The sequence below is a fragment of the Pseudophryne corroboree genome, chromosome 3, assembly GCF_028390025.1.
Source record: "Pseudophryne corroboree isolate aPseCor3 chromosome 3, aPseCor3.hap2, whole genome shotgun sequence".
NCBI classification, from domain to species: Eukaryota; Metazoa; Chordata; class Amphibia; order Anura; family Myobatrachidae; genus Pseudophryne; species Pseudophryne corroboree.
In genome coordinates this window covers 339,286,847-339,311,473 of record NC_086446.1, presented here as the reverse complement: position 1 = coordinate 339,311,473, position 24,627 = coordinate 339,286,847, and the positions used below count along the sequence as shown (strand labels likewise).

Here is a 24,627-nt window from a genome sequence, read left to right as displayed (position 1 = left end):
CATTCATTATGCCAACATGGTAAAAATGTCGACATTTGAAATGCCGACATGATAAAATGCCGACATGATTTTTTCTGGGGGATTTTGTGTCAATGTCTACATAGGCCGACATGGACACTGTCTAAGGGTACCACGTCCGCTCTCTGAGCTCGGCACACTATTATATTCCCCTTACAGGTCCACTGGGATGGTAAAGTATGAACAAGTCTGTTGTTGGGCAAAAATTCCTTAAAACCGCATGTCAGCATTGTGACATGTTGGCATTTCAATTGTCGATATTCTGACTGCATTTTGAACATGTCGGCATAATAAATGTAGGTATTTTGACCTTGTCTGTATTCTGACTGTCAGGATTATGACCATCGGTATTGTGTCTGTCGGCAAATCAACTGCTACCTTCCTAGTTTATTTATACCCCACAGTAGTGCCATAGTTCAGATGATACCACACTCTGCCTGCAATTCATATTATGCCACACTGTAGTGCTCCCAGTTCACAATATGGCAAACTGTAGTGCTGGCAGAACACATTATGCTAAACAGTTCCCTGAGTACATATAATACTATACACTGGGCCTGATTCAGAGGTGGACTCTATGCTAATGTTTGCGCAATTGTCCAATGTTTTTTGCACTGTACATGTGCCCCGATGATTATGAACAGGAAACAACATGAGAATCTGGGTACAGAATGGGCATTTCTGGGTAGTAAAAGGGAATGGCTGTTCAGTCAGCAACTGTGACTCTTCTACAGTGATTTCGGTCGTCATGTTCAGACGGACATTCTGAGCAACCATAGGGGTGTTCTAATGTCCAATGGTGCCAAGATAAGCCTCCACCTCTAAATCAAGCCCCTGTCCCTAGTAATATTATGCTACAGTGGAGTGCTCCCAATTTATAATATCCCACATTGCACTGCCCCCTGTTCATATTATGACACACTGTGGTGCCCCCATTTCATATTGTGCACGTCCATATTAAGCAACATTACAGTTCATATTATGCCACATTACAGTGTCTTCCATACATTACACCATTCACTTCACACACCACTCCCTAAAAAAAATGGAATGTCACACCATTAAACGTTATCCTTCATAAATCTGTTAAGAGATTATGGGGGTCATTCCAAGTTGATCGCTCGTTGCCGATTTTCGCAATGGAGCGATTAAGGCTAAAATGCGCATGGTACGCAGTGCGCATGCGCTAAGTATTTTAACACAAAACTTAGTAGATTTACTCACGTCCGAACGAAGAATTTTCATCGTTGAAGTGATCGGAGTGTGATTGACAGGAAGTGGCTGTTTCTGGGCAGAAACTGGCCGTTTTCTGGGAGTGTGCGGAAAAAACGCAGGCGTGCCAGGAAAAAATGCGGGAGTGTCTGGAGAAACGGGGGAGTGGCTGGCCGAACGCAGGGCGTGTTTGTGACGTCAAACCCGGAACGAAACGGCCTGAGGTGATCGCAATCTGTGAGTACGTCTGGAGCTACTCAGAAACTGCTAAGAATTTTCTATTCGCAATTCTGCTAATCTTTCGTTCGCAATTCTGCTAAGCTAAGATACATTCCCAGAGGGCGGCGGCCTAGCGTGTGCAATGCTGCTAAAATCTGCTAGCGAGCGAACAACTCGGAATGACCCCCTATATCCCAATGACTAATGATGGCACTTTATTTGCTGATGCTTCAAGTGCTCCATACCTGGGCAGCTTTCCTCTTTGGCAGGGGTAGCCAACCCTGGTCCTCAAGAGCTACCAACAGTTCACGTTTTCCAGGTCTCCTCACAGAATCACAAGTGAAATATTAGCTCCACCTGTGGGTCCTTTAAAATGTGTCAGTGAATAATGAATACACCTGTTCAACTGCTAGGTGAGCTGGAAAACGTGAACTGTTGGTAGCTCTCGAGGATCAGGGTTGGCTACCACTGCTCTATGGCAGTGGTTCCGAACCTCAGTCCTCAAGTGCCCCCAACAGTTCATGTTTTCCAGGTCACCTAGCAGTTGAACAGGTGTATTCATTATTCACTGACACATTTTAAAGGCCCCATAAGTGGAGCTAATATTTCACTTGTGATTCTGTGAGGAGGCCTGGAAAATATGAACTATTGGGGGTACTTGAGGACCGCGGTTGGGAACCACTGCTCTATAGGATCAGGAGGTTGGCTGTGCAGCACATGAGATGTGACCTCCCAGTGCCGACAATTGCAGGAGTGTTATAACCTGTTTATTGGCTAACGCTTCTGCATCGGCATTGCATACACACCTGTACAATCAATGCCCGTTCACACGCGATCGGAAGTGTGGCCCAACGTTTGTATTGGTGTGTACCCAGCTTAAGTCTGCATTTCATCTGGTTTTAATCAGCCACAGAATCTGTGTAATTAATGTGTCCCTGATTAAAGGGGTATTATAGAAACCCTACTCTTCATATTTGTTTGTGTGTGTGTGGAGGGGGAGTACTTAAATCTTATACTGTCATCATAAGGGGCGTTTCAACAGAGGAGGGGGCCCATGTGCACCTAGGGTGGGCCCCCTCCTCTGTACGTCACTGTAGACTCCGGCACTGTGCCGAAGTCTACTGCGCATGCGCAGGTCTCCGGAAACATGGCGCCCTCCATGATCCGGAGACCAATTTGGCTACTGCACATGCACAGCGGCGATTTTGAATTCGTCAATCCACATGTTTTTTGTTCCTGCTGAATTTCTCACCTAGGCAAAAGAAACGGCCCAGCTATTGAATAGGACGAATCCCCATTCGCCCCAAAAAATAGTAAAACATTCCATTTTTTCGCCTAGGAGAAAAAAAATCTACCTAATTGCATACCCTCCTAACTCTTTATACAGAGGGCATAGTGAGAAGGCCTTTTCACACTTTGATATATGAGCCTCATTATTAAACAGAACTAACTTTAGCAGTGGTTCTCAATTGCGACCCTCAAGTTTTTCCTGCATGTCATATAGTCAAAATGTCTGTCGGTGGAAGCAGGTGGGATAGTTACTGACCCAGCAAAATAGATTCTCACGTGCATGATTATAGAAATCCACAAAATATTACTTGTTTGTGGTACTTGAGAACTCCTGAACTATAGTATTCATTAAACTTGGTACTAAGAGGCATTTTGTATGTCTGGTTTATAAAAAGGGGAAGTAAATGTACAGTAGGTATTTTCTACAGTGTTTCCATGTAGCGTAGGCTTACCATATATTTGTAAATGTATGTAACAAAGATCTATGCATTGCTATTATCATGTAGGATGTATGTCTAATTTACTGGTCCATTATGTAAAATGGAGGAAATTGTTTGTTTATTCTAGTCTACATTAACCTGTGATAGACCAATAAATTGGTTTGATCAACTACCATTCTGTGTATAATTTTTAACGGTGTGTCTGATCCTTTTATAATATGTTTTCATCCTTTTAAGTATTAATGGAAAATCCAGACTACCCATTAAATGATTAGGGCAAGCCTGGCCAACCTGTCGCTCTCCAGCTGTTGTGAAACTACAAATCGCTTTGCCAAATGATTGGTGGGAGGTTATGCTGTGACTTGTAGGTTCACAACAGCTGGAGAGCCACAGGTTGGCCAGGTCTGGGCTAGGGTATTTTTAACAATCATGTTTTATTTTCCTCTGCCTGGCACTGTAAAAGATGGTTGCCAGGACTAAAATCTTGTAAGAAAGTTGACCTGGTGACCGATATTTGTCGAGATCTGGCTTACTAAAAAAACAGTAACAAAGTCCTACAGATAAAATAAAATAAATACATTCTCACATACTAATTAAACTTTTGAGTCATTAACTGTGTAATTCTTCTTACCACGGGACATTTAAAATGATGTATGTTCATCTACTTGGTGCTATTTTTCTGAGAGGCTTTATATAAAATGTTCAACATTTGTCTGCCCATTTCAGTTTTCTCCTTCGCACCCACCCTAAGTAACTGTATTTCTGCTGTGGGGTACACTGGGCTCCACAAGGATAGGCATTGGGGTGTAGAGTAGGATCTTGATCAGAGGCACCAACAGGCTCAAAAGCTTCGACTGTTCCCAGAATGCACAGCGCCGCCTCCTCTATAACCCCGCCTCCCTGCACAGGAGCTCAGTTTTTGTAGTTGGTGCTTGCAGTAGCAGGCATGTCAACAGGAGGCTGCTCCAGGCAGTCTAAGAAAGATCTTTTTTGAAGAAAAAAGTGAAGTCTACAAGGGCTGCAGCGGAGTTTAGATGTCAGGGACATTCTCTGCTGCGGCTCCATCTCTCCCACAGCGGCGCTGTAGACTCCCGCGCCCTGGTTGCCGGGTACACATAGCAGGAGGCTCCGGTTTTCTTCTTGGTCAGACACACACGGCTGGGGCTCTCCGGGATCGCGTAGCCGCATTTCGGGAGGTGGTAAGTGGGTCCCGTCGAGATACGGCGCGGTCGGTGGGAGGCGGGCCGCACGCGCTGGCGTGGACACTGTGTCAGTACAGGGACCCCACTAGGCCACCAGGGCAAGGGCACAGGTCGGTTTCTCTCAAACTGTTTCCCATGCAGCCCACAGTACCGGTGGTTAAGTCCAGCAGGGGGAAAGGCTTAGACCTGTAGCCCTTCCCACAGGGCGCCATTTAGAGTAAATGTTCCCACCCTGTAGCTGCATATCTCTCTCTCTCCCTCACTCCCAGCAGTGTTTGGGCGCCATTACACTCAGCTACACTGTTCCTGGGACTGTTTGGGCAAATCCTCCTCTGTAAAGCCGCCTGCATGTCAGCACTGTGCATCTTACAGGACACTTAAGTATTCTACATGTCTGTTGACAGTGCTAGTTAAGAAAGAGTGCATTTAGTCAGGGTAATTTAGTACAAGTACCCTGTGATATACAGCCAGTCTTTACTGTGCATTGTTATATCTATTTCTATATAGCTAGTCCAGTGCAGTATTATTGCATGTCACAACTTTTGCATTGTACAACTGTGACTTAATGTGTGTGCATTTGCCTGCTGTGTGACTTCCATTTCGTGTTTCTCACTCAGCTTGCTATCCCTATATTCTATAACCTGAGGGGGCTAGGTGCGTCAGGTTTATTATTAATATAGGTTATTCACAAGATATACTCAGTGTGTATTTTTCTATGTGATTTTAGTCACCGTATCTCTCCTAAATTCCTGTTTGTGCTGACTACACTGCGCAAGGGTTTGGGTCAGGTATTGTGCTGCTGATATTGTACTGTTTACCTTGTATTGCGATATATCATGTCCGCCAAAAAGGGTAACGGTTCTGGGGCTGAACCCACTGGGAGTGGTGATGAAGTCGCAGATACATTTGAGGAAAACGTAGCAGCTGAGGGTTTTGGTTCTGGGGGTTCCTTGCCCCCCAGTGGGACTGTAGCAACTGGGGTTCAGAATGACCCACCGTGGGCTACCTTCTCCACGCTACTGACTACACTAGTTACCAAACTAACACCCCCTATGGGACCTCCTGTGCTGGTGCAACCGTTCATGGTCCCCGCGGTTAATCCGCCATGGGCAGATAATTTGTCCAATCAGTTACAGCAATTGAACCATTCCTTGACTACTAAGAAGTCAAACCCTCGCCCACCTAAGACCAAAGGGTCCTCTAGGCGGGCCATTACTTCCTCACAATCCACTGCTGTCCCTGACACCTCGTCTGATGAGGATGGCGTTTATACTGACCCCACAGATTCCGGTCCTGATTTATCTGATGGGGAGGGTGTTTCACAAGTGGATGTTCCTGATTTATTGGAGGCTATACGGTCAATTCTTCAGATTACAGATGAACCGTAACCGTCCGTTCCTCCTAGGAAACCGGATAGGTTTAAACGTCAGAAGGTGGTTAAACTAGTTTTACCTCACTCTGATCATCTGGTTGATATTCGTCAGGAATCCTGGGAAAACCCAGGAAAGAAGTTCACGCCTCACAAAAAGCTACTTGCTCGCTGTCCTGTCGCGCTGGAGCTGACTAAAAATTGGGAGACACCTCCGCCGGTGGATTCACATGTGGCAAGGATGGTGGTCTCCTCGGCTCTAACTGTCACTACCGTTACGTCTCTGAAAGAGCCTACGGATAAGCGTGTGGAGGGTTGTCTAAAAGCGATTTATACCCTTGCGGGCACTGTACATAGGCCCACTATTGCAGCGACATGGGCTGCAGAAGCTATTAAAGCGTGGGCCCAGGAGATGTAAGCTGAAATCTCTTCTGACCATGCTAGACAATGCTTGTCGTATATTGTCATGGCTTCTCACTATGTTAAGGAGGCGGCTTCTGATGCCGGTGTTCTTGCAGCCAAGGCTTTGACTACGTCAGTTCTATCTCGCCGGATCTTATGGCTGCGGTCCTGGTCTGTGGATCTGGACTCTAGAAAAACCGTGGAGGTACTCCCTTTTAAGGGAAATATCCTTTTTGGAGAGGACTTAAATAAGATAGTGGCTGATTTGGCGTCTGCTAAACAGCCTGTCTACCAAGTACTGCCCCTTCTGTACCGAAGGTTAAAAGTACTTCCTTTCGTCCTTCAGGAAAAGCAAAAGGTCAGGCGTACACCAAACAGGGTCGCACTTCCAAATCTGGCAAGCCAAAGCCCAAATGTGCCTGGGCTGCCCGTCAGCCAGCTTCCAAGACCGATAAGCCTGCCGTATGACGGGACGGGCCTCCCCCTGGGGGACCGCAGATTGGGGAGGCCGGCTTCTAAGGTATACCCAGAAATGGTTGAAGACCACTTCAGATGCCTGGCTATGGGAAGTCGTCACTCGGGGTTACGCCGTCGCCTTCAAAACCCGTCCCCCTCATCGATTTTGCCTGACAGACGTTCCTTCGGATCAGGTAAAGGCAAAGACTCTTCATTCGGTGGTACAGACCCTCCTGGAAACAGGAGTGGTAGTACAGGTGCCTCTTGCTCAGAGGGGCCAGGGGTACTATTCGCCGCTGTGCCTAGTCCCGAAACCGAATGGGTCCTCCCGGCCCATTCTCAACCTCAAAGCGTTGAACAAATTTGTGAAGGTATCCAAGTTCCATATGGAAACTCTTCGCTCTATTGTCCTGGCCTTGGAACTTGGAGATTATATGGTCTCCCTGGACATACAGGATGTCTACCTGTATATCCCTATAGCAGTGTCGTATCAGCAGTATCTGAGGTTTGCGGTTGGCAATCTACATTACCAACTTCGGGCGTTACCTTTTGGTTTGACCACGGCTCCGCGAGTCTTCACCAAAATCATGGCGGTGATGACGGCTGTACTCCGCCGTCAAGGGGTCAGGATCCTACCGTACCTGGATGACTTGTTGATCCTGGCAAATTCTCCAGAAATTCTCCCACGTCATCTGGATCTGACTGTCCGGTTTCTGCAAGCCCACGGGTCGGTCATCAACTGGATTAAATCGTCCCTGCTCAGAGCATGGTGCACCTGGGAGCGTTATTGGACACTCGCAACCAACGGTTGTTTTTGTCTCAGGAGAAAGTCCTGAAGCTTCAGGACAGGATTCGATACTTCCTATTTCGTCCGCAAGTGTCGATACATTCGGCGATGCAAGTGCTAGGCCTCATGGTGTCGGCATTCGACATGGTGGAGTATGCTCAATTTCATTCTTGCCCCCTGCAGAGGCTGATTCTAGCCAAGTGGGACAGCCTGCCTCACCGGATCAGATCTCAATTGATCTCCTTGACACCGGAGGTCCGTCTGTCACTGAGCTGGTGGCTTCAGGACCAACGATTGAGCAGGGGTCGTCCCTTCTGGATACCTGACTGGGTCCTGCTGACGACGGATGCCAGTCTGAGGGGTTGGAGCGCGGTGTTGGAGCAACACTCCCTTCAGGGTCGGTGGACCATGGAGGAGTGTCGCCTCCCGATCAACATTCTGGAATTACGGGCGGTATTCAACTCATTGAACCTGGCCCAGCATTTAATACAGAACCGACCTGTTCAGGTACAGTCGGACAACGCCACCACAGTGGCTTACATAAATCATCAAGGTGGCACACAAAGCCGCTTGGCAATGAAGGAAGTATCACGGATTCTTCAATGGGCGGCCATATCGCAATATTCATTCCGGCGGTCCTGAATTGGGAAGCCGACTTTCTCAGTCGTCAGGACGTACATGCCAGAGTGGGGCCTCCATCAAGAAGTGTTTCAACTCCTAGTGGAAAGGTGGGGCCTTCCAGACGTGGACCTGATGGCGTCTCGACACATTCACAAGGTTCCGGTCTTCGGAGCAAGAACAAGAGATCCTCAAGCAGCGTTTGTGGATGCGCTGGCAGTTCCGTGGAATTTTCGGCTGCCGTACGTGTTCCCTCCGGTGTCACTCCTGCCCAGGATAATACGGAAGTTCAAGCAGGAAGGAGGACTTCTGCTTCTCGTTGCTCCAGCGTGGCCCAGATGGCACTGGTTCTCAGACCTCCGGGGCCTCTCGCTAGAGTGTCCGCTTCTACTTCCACAACGACCAGACCTCCTCATTCAGGGCCCCTGTGTCCACCAGGACTTGGCCCGGCTGGCTTTGACGGCGTGGCTCTTGAAGCTTCCGTCTTGAGGGCTAGAGGTTTTTCTGAGTCGGTCATTCAAACTATGCTGCGGGCCCGGAAACCGGCTTCTGCTCCGATTTACCATAGGGTCTGGCATTCTTACTTTGTTTGGTGCCCATCTAACAATTATGACGCTTCCAAGTTTAGTGCGGCCAAGCTTTTAGCTCTTCTTCAGCAGGGCCTGGACCTTGGCCTGCGTCTGGCTTCCATCAAGGTTCATATTTCTGCCTTGTCGGTTTGGTTTCAGAGAAAAATCACAACCTTGCCTGGTGTACATACCTTCACTCAGGGTGTATTGCGAATCCAACCTCCCTATGTCCCGCCTGTGGCTCCTTGGGATTTGTTGGTGGTTTTGGAGGCGCTGCAAGAATCTCCGTTTGAACCTCTTTAACCGGCTGACCTTAAGTGGCTTTCCCTTAAGGTGGTGTTTCTGCTGGCTATTGCCTCTGCTAGAAGAGTGTCGGATTTGGGCGCCTTGTCTTGTAGTTCCCCATATCTGATTTTTCACCGTGACCGGGCAGTTCTTCGGACTCGTCCCGGGTATTTACCTAAGGTGGTGTCTTCATTCCACCTTAATCAGTAGTGTTCACTCTAGGAGTGAAAAGGGGCAGGGCGGCCGGACTCTGGGGGGGAGCGGCCACACAAATTAGGGGGCGTGGCCACGCCGACGTCATTTTAGGGGGCAGTGCGGCCCACAGACGCTACTATAGAGAGCGTCTGTGGCCGGCGACGTCACTGTTGGGGGCGTGCCCAGCACCTCCGTCGGTGCTGGGCTTCCCCCAGCCCTCTCCCAATGCGTGAATGGATGCCGCGCGCATGCGCACGGCATCTATACACGCCAGGAGGGCAGGGAGCGGGCGGCTGTTCTAGCAGGGCGCCGCAAAAGGGGCAGGGCGGGTTTTGCCTGCTAAAAAACGGGCAGGGCGCGGCGCCCTGCTAAAACAGCCTAGAGTGAACACTAATCAGGAGATAGTGGTTCCAGCCCTTGTCTCTCCTGATTTGTCTCCCAAAGACCGGTCTTTGGATGTGGTACGGGCTCTCTGTATCTATGTGAAGAGGACTGCTTCCATCCGGAAGTCTGATTCTCTCTTTGTTCTGTTTGGTTTTCACAAACGTGGCTGGCTTGCTCACAAGCAGACCTTGGCCAGGTGGATTAGTGATTAGAATGGTGATTGCACATGCTTATGTGAGGGCTGGTCTGTCTGCTTCTGCTCACGTTAAGGCCCATTCTACTCGGTCTGTCGGACCTTCTTGGGCGGCCCGCCGTGGTGCGACCCTTGAACAATTGTGCAAGGCAGCTATGTGGTCCTCAGTAAACACGTTCATAAGGTTCTATGCCTTCGATACTGCCACTTCCCAGGATGCTTCCTTTGGACGCCGGGTTCTTGTGCCCGCTACAGTGCGTCCGCTCCCATAAGGAACTGCTTTAGGACATCCCCAATGTCTATCCTTGTGGAGCCCAGTGTACCCCGCAGCAGAAAACAAGATTTATGGTAAGAACTTACCTTTGTTAAATCTCTTTCTGCAAGGTACATTGGGCTCCACAAGGCGCCCACCCTGACGCAATTAGCTTCTTTGGGTTGGTATGGCATTAGCCGCTGACACTTTCTCCTGGGGTGAAATTGTGTTGTCTGTGGCTACGAACTGTTGTTGTCTCTTTTACCTGCTACTGCATTGGGCTGGTTAACTAAAAACTGAGCTCCTGTGCAGGGAGGCGGGGTTATAGAGGAGGCGGCGCTGTGCATTCTGGGAACAGTCAAAGCTTTTGAGCCTGTTGGTGCCTCGGATCAAGATCCTACTCTACACCCCAATGTCTATCCTTGTGGAGCCCAGTGTACCTCGCAGAAAGGTAAGTTCTTACCATAAATCTCGTTTTAATCTCATACTATTAGAGAAATAAATACTACAAATACTAATGCGTTTCTAATTCTGAAACAGACCTTAAGTAAAATAAATATTATATGTTATCCTATTTAAAGCCATCGTGGGAGGTATCATGAAAAAAAGTGTAACAACATACAGTATAAAACAGGATTTTCTCGGGTGTAGAAAATGAGTGGCCTTTGGAGCCCAAATACTGGCTCCTTTTCTTCATTCTGGTCTGCAGTTCTCAGCTAAACCCAAATAGCTACATTCTTCTACATGTGTTGACCCCTAATCTGGATCATCGCAGATGGCCCAACAAAACATGTGACATGTACAGCTAACAGAACAGGGCTTTTGTATGACTAAGCCAGTGCAGAAAGTTCACCCTCATCCTGTAGTTGGGCATACCATTTTAGAAAATGCCCACAAGAGGGTAGCAAATTATGGGTGCATAGGGAGAATGGATCATCTGGGCCAGCGCTAAGAACTTTCTAATTATCCTGAAGTGGTAGGTCAAAGTACAGCTTACACTGTCATTTCACTTTTTTCTTCTTACCAGTCTTTTACAAGTAATTTTGACTAGGCATGTGCAGACTACTGTGCCCCCAAAGCCAATTAGCGAGCACATTCAATTTATTCTACTTGTATTTACTAAAATATGTAATGCTTGATCAGTGACTGGAGAACCAAGGTGAAACCATATGAGTTCCTATGTCTGTCTGTTTTTACCAAGTTTTGTTCTATTACTGTTGTTCCAATTGTAAAGCGCAACGGAATGCTGGATTACATGTAGCGCTTTGTAAGAAACTGTTATTAAATAAATGAAAAATGTGTTGATAATTCAACTAAAAATGTGGTAAAAGAAAGGACACTACCTAACAAACACCACCTATGTGATCGATAAACTATTTTTTAAAATATTCACTAATACCTTGGCAGTAACAAATTCCGGAATTGCTGGATTACATGTAGCGATACAAAAGCTTAAACTGAGATCAGGACCCCTGGGAGACTATTTCCTGTGTACTTCTGTAAATCTAGCTTTTCCAGTAGCTATTGCTAGAACTTCTCTTGTGCTATACAATTCACATATAGGATTAAATCTTTGCTGATAGCAATCTTAAAATATTTCTGTACTTGGCTTGGCTAAGCTCTCTGTGCTAGCTTCACAGCACATTTCCTTGCCCTTGCTCTATTTCCCCTTCTGGATCTTGCTTGGTGTCTGCTCTCATTTATAAGAATTACCTTGTAGGAATAAGGCTGCCAGGGTTTGTTCTAGACGATTGCTTTCTGTCTCAGAAAAGGAATGACCTGCTGAATGTGACCGGCATGTGACCGCTGCCTTCCAGCTGACCCCGAGTCCTCTCAACTCAATAGCACCTCCTTAGGTTAATAAATGAGGTCAAATGTCCCCCACTCTACCTTCAGAGTCACCACATACATGCAACCACAAAAAGCTTGTTCACAGTGAGGGAGCCATGCATCAATTCCTGCACCGCTTTATTAATACAAATCACCCCTCATGCACATTGGGACATAGGCCACAGCACTGGCTGAAATATACAAATCAGGCATGAAAGCAAGTCACCACCAGGAGGCAGCAAGCTCCTTATGCACCCCAATATATAAATATATTTTATTTATGGCAACCAAGGAAATTAACTTTTGTCATTTTATAGCTATGCCGCCACATCCAGCTAAATACAATTAAAATAAGAAGTTAAGAATCACTCCAGCAATTAATGCAAACTTCTCCACAGGTAAATGGGATACAGAACCAGAGGAACATGGCAATAAAGCAATTCTAGCAGCTAGGAAAACTTGAGGACCCCAATACATGTGCTTTAGGGCCTTTGCCAAAAATGTTACATAAACCCTTTGAAACACCGCTGGCAATTGCAAAGAAACGTGGAGTTTACACATGACAGATGGACAGAAATTAGAACGGCAAAATAAAACCTGCAGCATCCACAAGATTCAGTTTGTGAAATTAATTACGGCAAGATTGAAAAGGAAATTAAGATGTGGCTGAGTGCACAAGCCTCCCTTGCATCTTATTTCGAGACACAGTGTTCCCTGAACAGTCCTAAGTGCACATATCCACAATTGGTTCCACAGGCCTTTCATGCAAACCCATAGTCCAAGTACTGCCCGTCACTACAGGGGTAAATGCACACAAAATAATGTGAAAAGGCTTAGATTATACTTTAAAAAGGAGTGGAAAGAAGAAAATTGCTGTATTTTTTCCCCTGCAGCTCTGCTTATAATTGAAAAGAGTGACTATATAATTCCTTCACTTCAGCCTAAAACAGGCCATTACATACCAGAGGATCTTCCAGATGCCTACAGTTGACAATAATGTCCTTTAATATCACAAAATATATTATATTTCTTGTATTTGAATGTACAGGTTGAGTATCCCATATCCAAATATTCCGAAATACGGAATATTCCGAAATACGGACTTTTTTGAGTGAGAGTGAGATAGTGAAACCCTTGTGTTTTGATGGCTCAATGTACACAAACTTTGTTTAATACACAAAGTTATTAAAAATATTGTATTAAATGACCTTCAGGCTGTGTGTATAAGGTGTATATGAAACATAAATGAATTGTGTTAATGTAGAGACACTTTGTTTAATGCACAAAGTTATAGAAAATATTAGCTAAAATGACCTTCAGGCTGTGTGTATAAGGTGTATATGTAACATAAATGCATTCTGTGCTTAGACTTAGGTCACCATCACTATGATAACTAATTATGGTATGCAATTATTCCAAAATACGGAAAAATCCGATATCCAAAATACCTCTGGTCCCAAGCATTTTGGATAAGGGATACTCAACCTGTATTAACTTAGTAATATGTCACCCTCTTTACAACACCTCACTAAAACACCAGTCTTGGCCTATGATTTAAGCTGATTTTATAAAGAGGGAGTACTACTGCTGTATTATTTTTTTTGTAATACTACTAAGGAAGGAAAAGATTAATTTTCATAGGCAAGTACCCAAAAACCAAAATGCAGACTTGCACGTCTGTAAGAGCTGGGGGGACAAGTAGGAGCATACATGGAATATTTTGTTACAAGTACATCTGTTGTACAATTTTGACAATTACTTTTTCTAATAGATTATGGATAGTCAGAGGATTAATTCTAGGCTCAGATTTAAAAAAATTCCCCATAGGTTGCTTTTGTTGTATTGCCCACAGCTCAATGCTCATCAGTAAAGAGCACCTTTGAACAAGTCTTCAGCAAGTCCCCTGACCACATCTATGTATAAAAATATAATGAACCATCCTGGGCCTATTTGTCCTTGGGTGTGGTCAACACTAATGACATGTAACCATGATTGGTGGCCTAACAGTGACTTACCTGGTACGTCGGGTCCAGCAGTGTCTTCCAGGTCCAGTGGTAATGTCAGGACTAGTTACCACGGATGCTGTGCATCTTCCAACAGTAAGGTCGGGATGTAATGAAGTCCGAGTTCGGTGACCTTGCGGGATGCCTGCTGAACTCGGATGTTTTTTTAAAGGGGCAATCATATACAAGGCTAAACCATGCCTTGTACATGACTGCCCCTTTAAAAAAACCGTCAGAGTTCGGTCGGCATCCCATACGGCCGCCGAACTCGAACTTCATTACATCCTGCCCTAAGTATGAATAATCCCAATACTCCTCCTAGTGCCTAAACTTCCCTTCCGCTCCCTAACCCTCTCCTCATGTAGCCTAATCCTAACCTTCCTCCTAGTGCCTAATCTTCCCTCCCCCTGTTGCCTAACCCTCCGCTTACGGTCAGTGCAGAATGTCAACATTTCAGATGTCAACATTGTGAACACGTTGACATTATGCACACACCTACATGTTCAATGTCAAATCTTAACTGTCGACATGCTGATGACATGACTACCTGCTGTGTCCTTTGCCCAGATCTTGACCTGACACCTTTCAGAGTACATAAGAGGTACATGAATGTGCAAGATTAGTAAAGTGATTTAAATAGTTAAAAAAGGTTCAGACGTGCTTGCAATGGGGGACGGTTAATCTACTTTTAATGGGTTGTTTTGTGCATTTCCCACATACAATTTAATAGGTAACGTGCATTTCTAGGTACATTTTTAGCCAAATAAATATATTCAAAACACAAAGTGACAAATGTAGTAAAGACAGTTCCGGTATCTCCCAACATCCATGTGAATAATGTAAAACATGCCAAACTGAGCAGTATTTTAAGAGGAAACTTAAATAAAGTGTACAAACTATTAAGGAGTGGTCCTGGGTGGGAGCTCGATGGAGTCTGAAGATATAGATTTTTTTTTTGTGATTACACATTTGCTTTCTCGGTCTGACCAGCCAAAGGGCTGGGAAGATCCTTTTATGTGGGAAGTTTCAAAGTTGGGAGGGAGGAAGGCATGCCAAGACCTCAGTAACTAACAATTTAATAGCCCTTTAATAGTTTCATTTCCAACTGTAGCTGCATCTTGTCATATGATCAATAGTTAGGCTGTCTACTTAGCTATTGCGGCCAATATAAGACCGCAATGTGTGGACTCAAAATGATGGCGCTGCCAGATAATATTGCACTGGAATCATCATAACCATTATCATTTACTGCAAATTACAGTTGAAACAAAACCCAGATGATGTCTGGTGTGAATTGAGTGGGGGACAAGGCACGCTAAAAAAGATTAAGCCTGCCTGGTAATATCAATAGGAGTCAGTTAATGTGATGTTGGACTTCAGCAATTGGTTACTCAAAAACATAAATGTTGGTTGGTCTAAAGCCCCACTTAGTCCCAAAATCTGAAGTTAATTCTGGGAGAAGACCACCATTTGTACCAAACTCTCATGATTATGCCACCCACTTCCAGACTTTGGGTCACCTACAGCAGGGAATCCAGTAGGTTGGAAGACAGAGGGCCTAATTCAGACCTGATCGCAGCAGCAAAATTGTTCTGTAATGGGCAAAACCATGTGCACTGCAGGGGGTAGATATAACATGTGCAGAGAGAGTTAGATTTGGGTGTTTTTTATTTATTTTTGTGCATGGTAAATACTGGCTGATTTATTTTTACACTGCAATTTAGATGTCAGTTTGAACACACCCCACCCAAATCTAACGCTCTCTGCAACTGTTATATCTGCCCCAGCTGCAGTGCACATGGTTTTGCCCATTAGAGAACAATTTTGCTGCTGCGATCAGGTCCGAATTAGGCTCAGAATCTGGATGCTAAACCACACCCAGGAGATATGGACCATCATTTGGGACAGCTGGCTCAATCCTGATACCCAGAATCCAACCGGAAAGGACAACATAAGCTGTGCATACAGATACAACCTAAATGTTACACTCTCTAAGCTGGGTACATTGAACAGGTGATATTTCTGTAGGTCATGGCGGGTGTGTGATACCGCCGCGTGGGATCCTGAATGTGAGGATACAGATATCGGCATCCTGTCCGGCAGTATGCCGGCGGGGGGGTGAGTGCAGTGAAGCCCCTTGCGGTCACACTGCGGGCTATTCTCCTTCTATGGGTGTCGTGGACACTCATACAGGGGGAGTCACCTACCTCACTGGTATTCCGGCGGTGGTATAGTACCCTAGTCGGGATCCGACATCGAAATTGCGACTGCCAGGTTCCCAATGGGCAGTATATTAACCGCATACCCTTGCAGATATATATGGGCATGTCTGGCTGTGTTTATTGACGACCTGTTGACAGCCCACACACTGGTTGTTTGGACTGACATCACAAATTCAAATGCCCGCCCAGTTGTGATGACTGCCAAGACATATCAGGGGTCATTCCGAGTTGATAGCACGTAGCAACTTTTTGCTGTTCGTGCGATCAACTAGACGCCGCCTATGGGGGAGTGTAGTTTAGCATAGCAGGGCTGCGAACGCTTGTGCAGCCCTCCTATGCTAAAAAAGTTTTGTGCAGAACAAGACCAGCCCTGCAGTTACTTACCCTGTGCGATGGATTCAGCGATGAAGGTCCCGGAATTGACGTCAGACAACCGCCTTCCAAACGCCTGGACACGCCTGCGTTCGTATCTCCACGCCGGAAAACGGTGAGTATCCGCCCCGGAACGCCTCCCCGCTGTCAATCTTCTTGCGATCGCGCGAGCGATCACTTTCTTCTCTCTTCTGGTCGTTGCCCAGCAACGGCTGTCGCTGGGCAACGACTCGCGTGCGCATTGTAGGCGCAGTCCCGACCCGTTTGTAATGAACTGCCGCGTGCGAACGGGCCAGAATGACCCCCATCAAGCAGCTGATTGGTAAACATACACACTAATGTGGTAACTGGATCCATTAGCATAGGGTGTACCCAGTCTTATACAGATACTGCCAAAACTTGTAACACTGTCACAACACTAAAGATGCAAACAAATATGTAAAAAGATATGCAACTCTTGGTGCGGAACTGGTTGATCTCTTCATGTTATAGCCACACATTTCTAAAAGACTATTCAAAAAACGGACGATGTAGTCAATGCATATGCCCAGACTTTCTGATCCACTAGTGCTCAAGACAAAGGAAAAACACTTTCATAGGCCTGCTTCAAGCACAAATGATGAAAAACGTTTTTTTTAACCTTTATTTTATACGGTATTATATCCATATCTTAATCTACCTTTTCAACTTTATTTCTTACTTACTAGGGGGAACATCTAGTGATATATGTCCTCCAACTAGTGTCTGGTGATTCTTCCATGTTTAAAGATAAAACTGAATTAACAAATGTATAGAAGATCATTATAAAAATGGGGTAACCTGTCCCATTATAAAAATGGGGTAACCTGCATTTATAGGGCTCAATTCAATTAGCCGCGAGTCCCTGTATGGTGCAATAGCAATTCACCCACCTCAAAGAATTGAACCCATACAATATAACAATGTTTAAACCTTCAATGACACAAGTCTCTTGTATAAATTAGCCTCAGATTAAAAATGATGTCTTAGCATTTTATAAAATTGTAGAATAAAAAAAAAATATAAAATACAGAAACAATTAAACAATAATCCTTGTATTTGGAATTCCCCTTAAAAGTCTTGTAAACACTATAGGACTAATTGGGGATTCCTGTTCCTGTTGGACTGTCTAAGAACAACTACACCAAGACCAATTAAGAAGCTCAAGAAAACTTTTGACGATACCTCAGCTTCTGATACGCACAGCACTTTTTATCGCAGGCTTGCTAGCAAAGGATACCTTCATGTGACAATATATAACTAAAGGACACCCAGAGTCTCTGTATTGCAGCCAGTATTTACTCTGCACAGAAACAAAATAACCCACCCAAATCTAACTCTCTGCAAATGTTATATCTGCCCCGCCTGCAGTGCACATGGTTTTGTCCAAGCCCAGCTGCTAACAAATTTGCTGCTGCGATCAGATCTGAATTACCCTCATAGTAAACAAATACATGGTGTGTGTGTTCAGAAATATTTACTTGGTAATTTGTACTCGAGATTTCAGTAAAGTGTAAGAGATAAATTTGCATAATAAGTCCTGTAGTACTGACGCCGTCACAGCTGAATAAGTCTGGGTGCACTATCTGCTGGTTGGTAAGAGCCAGTAGGATATCCAGCATTGTGACATTTGGAGGAAGTGGTGGGATCACTAATTCCTGTACAGGTAAGGTAGGAATAACTATATAAAGTTTCTTGCTAAAGTATTCATCCCCCTTGGCTTTTTACCTATTTTGTTACATTACAACCTGTAATTTAATTTAATCTGAATTTTATGTGACGGATATGCACAAAATAGTCTATGTTGGTAAAGAGAAATGAGAAAAATGTTTATAAAAAATATTTTTTAGAAATAAAAATCTGAAAATTAGCATGTGCATATGTATTCTCCCCCTTTGCTATGAAGCCCCTCAAAAGTTCTGGTGCAACCAATTACCTTCAGAAGTCACAATTAGTGAAATGAAGTCCACCTGTGTGCAATCTAAGTGTCACATGATCTGTCAATATAAACACACCTTTTCTGAGAGGCCCCAGAGGCTGCAACACTACTAAGCAAGAGGCATAACACCATGAAGACCAAGGAGCTTTCCAACCAAGTCAGGGACAAAGTTGTTGAGAAGTACAAGTCAGGGTTGGGTTAAAAAAAAAATATATCCAAATCTTTGATGATCCCCCGAAGCACCATCAAATCCATCATCTTCAAATGGAAAGAACATGGTACCACAACAAACCTGCCAAGAGAGGGCTGGCCACCAAAACTCACAGACCGGGCAAGGAGGACATTAATCAGAGAGGCAGCACAGAGACCAAAGGTAATCCTGAAGGAGCTGCAGAGTTCCACAGCAGAGACTGGTGTATCCGTGCATGTGACCACAATAAACTGTACACTCCATAGAGCTGGGCTTTATGGAAGAGTAGCAAGAAAAATGCCATTACTTTGTGTTAAAAATAAGAAGGCACGTTTTGAGTTTGCCAAAAGGCATGTGGACGACTCCCCAAATGTATGGAGGAAGGTGCTCTTGTCAGATGAGACTAAAATTTAACTTTTCGGCCACCAAGGAAAACACTACGTCTGGTGCAAACCCAACACATCCCATCACCCCAAGAACACCATCCCCACAGGGAAACATGGTGGTGGCAGCATCATGCTGTGGGGATGTTTTTCAGCAGCATGGAGTGGGAAACTGTTTCAAGTCGAGGGAAAGATGGATGGTGCTATATAGATAATAGAGATATTCTTGAGCAAAACCTGTTTCAGTCTGCCTGTGATTTGAGACTGGGATGGAGGTTCACCTTCCAGCAGGACAATGACCCGAAGCATACTACTAAAGAAACACTTGAGTGGTTTAAGGGGAAACATTGAAATGTGTTGGAATGGCCTAGTCAAAGACCAGATCTCAATCCAATTGAGAATCTATGGTCAGACTTTAAGATTGCTGTTCACAAGCAGAAACCATCCAACATGAAGGAACTGGAGCAGTTTTGCCTTGAGGAATGGGCAAAAATCCCAGTGGCAAGATGTGGCAAGCTCATAGAGACTTATCCAAAGCGACTTGCAGATGTAATTTCCGCAAAAGATGGCTCTACAAAGTACTGACTTTAGGGGGGTGAAAACTTATGTACGCTGAAGTTTTCTGTCATTTGTTAGCAGTTGGGAAAAACCATGTGCACTACAGGGGAGGGGGGCAGATATAACGTGCAGAGAGAGTTAGATTTGGGTGGGGTGTGTTCAAACTGAAATGTAAATTGCAATGTAAAAATAAAGCAGCCAGTATATACCCTGCACAGAATCAACAGAACCCACCCAAATCTAACTCTCTCTGCACATGTTATATCTACCCCCCCCCCCCCCCCCGCAGTGCACATGGTTTTGCCCAACTGCTAACAAATTTGCTCCTGCAATCAACTCTGAATTAACCCCCATGATTGCCCCAATGAAGTCAGGGTCAGAGGTGCCAGGATCGAGGCTTCTGGTAGATTAACAAGGATCCACAATAAATGGCACCTCAACTGAGGCACCAGCATCACTAATGGAGCACCTAGCAATACTGCTACCAAATGATTTAGAGAGCCAAACAACTAGCGTCATGAAGGTAGGATTAAAAGTAGCAGGCATGTAAGGTGGATTACTACTATTACTAGGGTGTCTTCTGTATTCTAGTAATTGGGGTTTTGTGTTCTGCTTATCAATAAGAGACTGTTAATGTGTTTATGGTTCAATATGTAACGTTAAATAATGCATAGCTTTAAAGTGGAAAAGCAGCCAGTATGTTAGAAACACAGAATTTGACAGTAAATAAGAACCACGTGGCCCATCCAATCTGCCCTTTAGTGTTAGGGTATTAGAGTTAGTTTAGGTGATTAGGGGTTTAGGTATTAAGGATAGGGTAATAGGATGGTGAGATTGTGGTGTATAATGCGTGGGGGTGACTTGGTGTGGGTGTTTACTGGGTATAGGGTGTGTGAAATCTGTGGGGGTGATTAGGTACAGGGTGTGTGGGATATGTGGGGGTGTCTGGGTACAGAGTGGGTGTAGGATGTGTGGGGGTGAATGGGGGTTTCTGGGTATAGGGTGTGTGGGATGTGTGGGGGTGACTGGGCATTGCGGGTATTATAAGGCATGTGTTACACTTTTCTGTTTCAAGGAACTGCCAAGTATGGAGATAGTTTTTGCAACAATAAGACTAAAGGTGGCCAAATACTGCAATTATCAGCTTATCAGGCCGATAACTGTATAGTGTATGGCCGCAACCAAACACGAATTATCGGAAGATCAAACATGAAAAAGATTTCAACATGCTCAACAGATGTGATAATTGGTGCTTAGAACTGACAGTGGATATACTCACCATCAGAGAAATAGACCAATTATCTGACAATGTATGGCAGGCATGTCCAAACTGCGGCCCTCCAGCTGTTGAGAAACTACACATCCCAGCATGCCCTGACACAGCTTTAGCATTCTCTGACAGCAAAACTGTGTCAGGGCATGCTGGGATATGTAGTTTCACAACAGCTGGAGGGCCGCAGTTTGGACATGCCTGATGTATGGCAATGTCAGATAATTGGTTTGTTGGTCTGATGGTGACTTCCATCTGCCAGTGAATGGCTGGCATTATGGTCTTAGGTTTGACACCTACCGAACGTAATCAAAGGTTATAAGGGACATATGTGTAAGAGCTGATAGTTAGGAAACAAACTCATAGAGATGATGTAGGTACATAATTAAGCAGGGTAATAAATAACAGTAGTGGGAGGAAGATGGATTCGAGGGGTGTGAGATGATGAATATCAAGTGATGGGCGATAACGAAAGTTGGATAACAGGTATAGTGTATGATGATTAACAGTGATAGATGTTTGTGACTAAGCCACATTATGCATACTGCCAGACAGGTTTGTATAGAATGTGCATCTTATTCACAATGCTTACGGGCCAAAATTATAATGCATGAGTACCCTGGACACTGACGTGACCCAATGCTAGGAAGATGGGAGAAGAGAAGGAAGCAACCAACCATGATGTCAGTGTGAGGGTGATGTTTGGGGAGGGGGACAGATTTTAGGTGATGTGATGGAGTCTGGGGGTGGCAGGGAAGGGGGGTGTTTGGGACACAGCAGCATGAGTAAGGTGTTTTGTGAGCACCGAAACGGCCATTAGGTAGGAGGATGACTGGCTCTCTTCACACTGACACTGATAAGTACTATGATTTTTCATATATGCTATTGGTGGTATACCAGTGCTCTGTGACAGCATGCACACTTCTGTACCAACTGGGAATGGGTGGGAGTGTGCAGATCCTTTCTCCAAACGCTACAGCACATTGCTATGCCACATGCATGGAAAGCTGAAATTATACAGATATGTATGTAGAATTAATCTGGTCTCTTAGCATTACTTATTATCCATACTTTCCTACTGTAGCGGAATGTCTGGGAAAATCTTTATCTTTGGGGTGTTCTCCCAGATCCCGGGACAGTAGACAACCTCTCACGAATCCCCCCACTGCTCCCATGAAGTGGGAGAAGGCATGCTCACAAAATTTGCCATGAATCATGTCTTCATCATGGCCCATGTATCGGTTTGTTATGAAGGACCACTGTAATTACTTATCTGTAGTTGAAGACAAACAAAATGGCAGTTATATAAATAAAAAAAAACTTCACATATTAAAGCACTAGCAACAGTTGCAGTAATTCTAATTTCATTTTCAGTATATCAGCTGGTGTCACCCTGCAGTTAGGCCTGGAGAATTAGTACAAACAGGTATAACATAGCAAAATTAGTCACCCAGACAGGCTTAGCGTAGCATAGCCTGGATTTTACAGCTTGCTATCAGTCAATCGTCTGAAACTCATGTGCCGTTAAATTAAACAGATCTAGATTATGTTGTAACATTTAACATCTCTAAAAGTTAGTTCTTGCCATAAACTATGTAAAGAATAAAAAAAAACACCCCTAGCAGACAGATTGTAAGGGTTCCCCTTGTATAAAAATAGCTTATAGATACCAATTTTAAAGACAAGTCATTCTTAAATGTGTAATTAAAACCTTATACTTTTAACAGAGTTTGAAATACTGTATATTCTCAAAGCCTTACTGATGATGCATGCCAAAAAGGAAAATGATGCCAGTGTGGTTTGCGAAAGAAGTAACAAGTATTGTGAAAGCAAAAAAGGAGATTTATGGTAAGAATTTACCTTTGTTAAATCTCTTTCTGCGAGGTACACTGGATTCCACAGGGAATAAAATCAGGGTGGAGAGTTGGATCTGGATCCGAGGCTCCAACAGGCTAAAGCTTTAATTGTTCCCAGGATGCCTTGCACTGCCTCCTCTATATCCCCGCCTCCAGGCACTGGAGCTCAGTTTTGTTAACCAGTCCAATGCAGTAGCAGGTAAAAGAGACATTAACAGTTAGTAGCCACAGCGAACCACATTCTCACGAGAGGAGAAGGTACCAGCGGCAAATGCCATACAAACCCAAAGAAGCTAAGTGCGGTAGGGTGGGCACCCTGTGGAATCCAGTGTACCTCGCAGAAAGAGATTTAACAAAGGTAGGTTCTTACCATAAATATCCTGCAGCGGGGTACACTGGTATTCCACAGGGAATAACATCGGGGATGTCCTAAAGCAGTTCCTCCTAGGATGGGATGCACTGTAGCGGGCACAAGAGCCTGGCGTCCAAAGGAAGCATCCTGGGAGGCGGAAGTATCAAAGGCATAGAACCTAATGAATGTGTTCACTGAGGACCACGTAGCCACCTTGCACAATTGTTCGAGGGATGCGCCACAGCGGTCCGCCCAAGAAGGTCCAACAGACGGAGTAGAATGGGCCTTGATAGTAGCAGGAGCTGGAAGTCCAGTCTATACATAAGCTTGTGCAATCACCATTCTAATCCATCTGGCCAAGGTCTGCTTATTAGCAGGCCAGCCACGTTTGTGAAAAACAAAAAGGACAAAGAGAGGAACAGATCTCCTAAGGGAGGCAGTTCTCGTCACATAGATACGGAGAGCCCGTACCACATCCAAAGACCGTTCTTTGGAGGACAAATCAGGAGAGATAAAGGTCGGAACCACAATCTCTTGGTTAAGGTGGAAAGATGACACCACCTTAGGTAGATAACCAGGGTGAGTTCTAAGAACCGCACGGTCACGGTGAAAAATCCGGAAGGGAGACCTACAGGATAAGGCACCAAGGTCTGAAACCCTAGATACCAGTCAGCCGTGAGCGCAGGACCTGTCTTGGCAAGGGATGTTGAACAGCCGCAGCTCCACGAACCGCTCACTGCACACCCCCGCCGTGTACGGAGGTCAGCTCTACTCACCTCACACCTCCGTTCGTGTCCTCCCTTCACCGGCTTCTTCCTCTGGTGCTGCCTTGCGAGCCTTTGCTTCCGGATTCCTTGATCACGTGTTCCCAGCGTAGTGCACGGTCATTCCTCCGTGCACGGATTCCACCAGGTCCTCATACTTGGTTTGGGGTTTCAGTTGTGTGTTCCTCCAACGCGTTTCAGCCCACTTGGGGCCTTCCTCTGGGAGTAGTTACATGTCCCTTCTATGAATGCTCCTTATAAAGGGTTGTATCTCAAATCCCCCACCTCCTGTGGATCTCAAATATGTCTCTCTCATTGGTCCATGTAATTGAGTCCCGATTGGTTGATAGCACTGTCAGTCAGAAAAGTTCATTTATTCCATTTGCTGAAAGGTACATCATCTGCTGCTTCTAACATTTGTTGTTTTGTTAAGCAGATTAAATGTTTATTATTCCTGGAACCATGGTCAATAAATGAGTAAACACCTAATGTATTAATAAGGGACTTGTCAATTATCCGTAGAATGTCCTATGCGGTTAATAATGTGATTGTGAAATGAGAGTAGATATACATGTATAGTATATTAAGGTGCTGGAAATCCTCTGTTGTCTCTATGCAGTTAATAATGTAATTGTGGATTGAGATTAGATATAACTGTATAGTCTATTAAGGTGCTGGAAATCATCTGTTGTCCCCATTTCGCCTTGTGCCTAAACCTGTCATATAAATGCATGTATGCTGTTCAGATCTATTCTCCTTGATCACTATCTGTTAATTGTGTATATAGATAATGCAATAACCGCCTCTATATATTACTGTATACGTAAATGGATTCTGGAAAGAATCTTTCGTAGCAAAATGATTGCCTGAACTCTCGGAACCAAATCTGATCTTTACACTTGGTGTGACCTTACTATTCAATATTGATGGATAATGCGACTAGTGTCTTTTTTTTTTTTTTTTACAAATAATGGGTTT

The 24,627-nt window shown here is 44.8% G+C and overlaps 1 protein-coding gene and 1 long non-coding RNA gene across 2 annotated transcripts in view; one reads left to right on the top strand and one right to left on the bottom strand.

The window, feature by feature from the left end:
* LOC135055484 (uncharacterized) overlaps positions 1 to 12,317 on the top strand; it is a 60,052-nt gene extending 47,735 nt beyond the window's left edge. Inside the window, exon 3 of the long non-coding RNA XR_010243760.1 lies at positions 12,121 to 12,317. This is a non-coding gene — a long non-coding RNA (uncharacterized LOC135055484). The remainder of the gene's footprint in view (positions 1 to 12,120) is intronic.
* The window catches only part of SKAP1 (src kinase associated phosphoprotein 1), a 958,799-nt gene that overhangs the window by 57,856 nt on the left and 876,316 nt on the right, over positions 1 to 24,627 (bottom strand). The gene's annotated exons all lie outside the window — the stretch shown is intronic.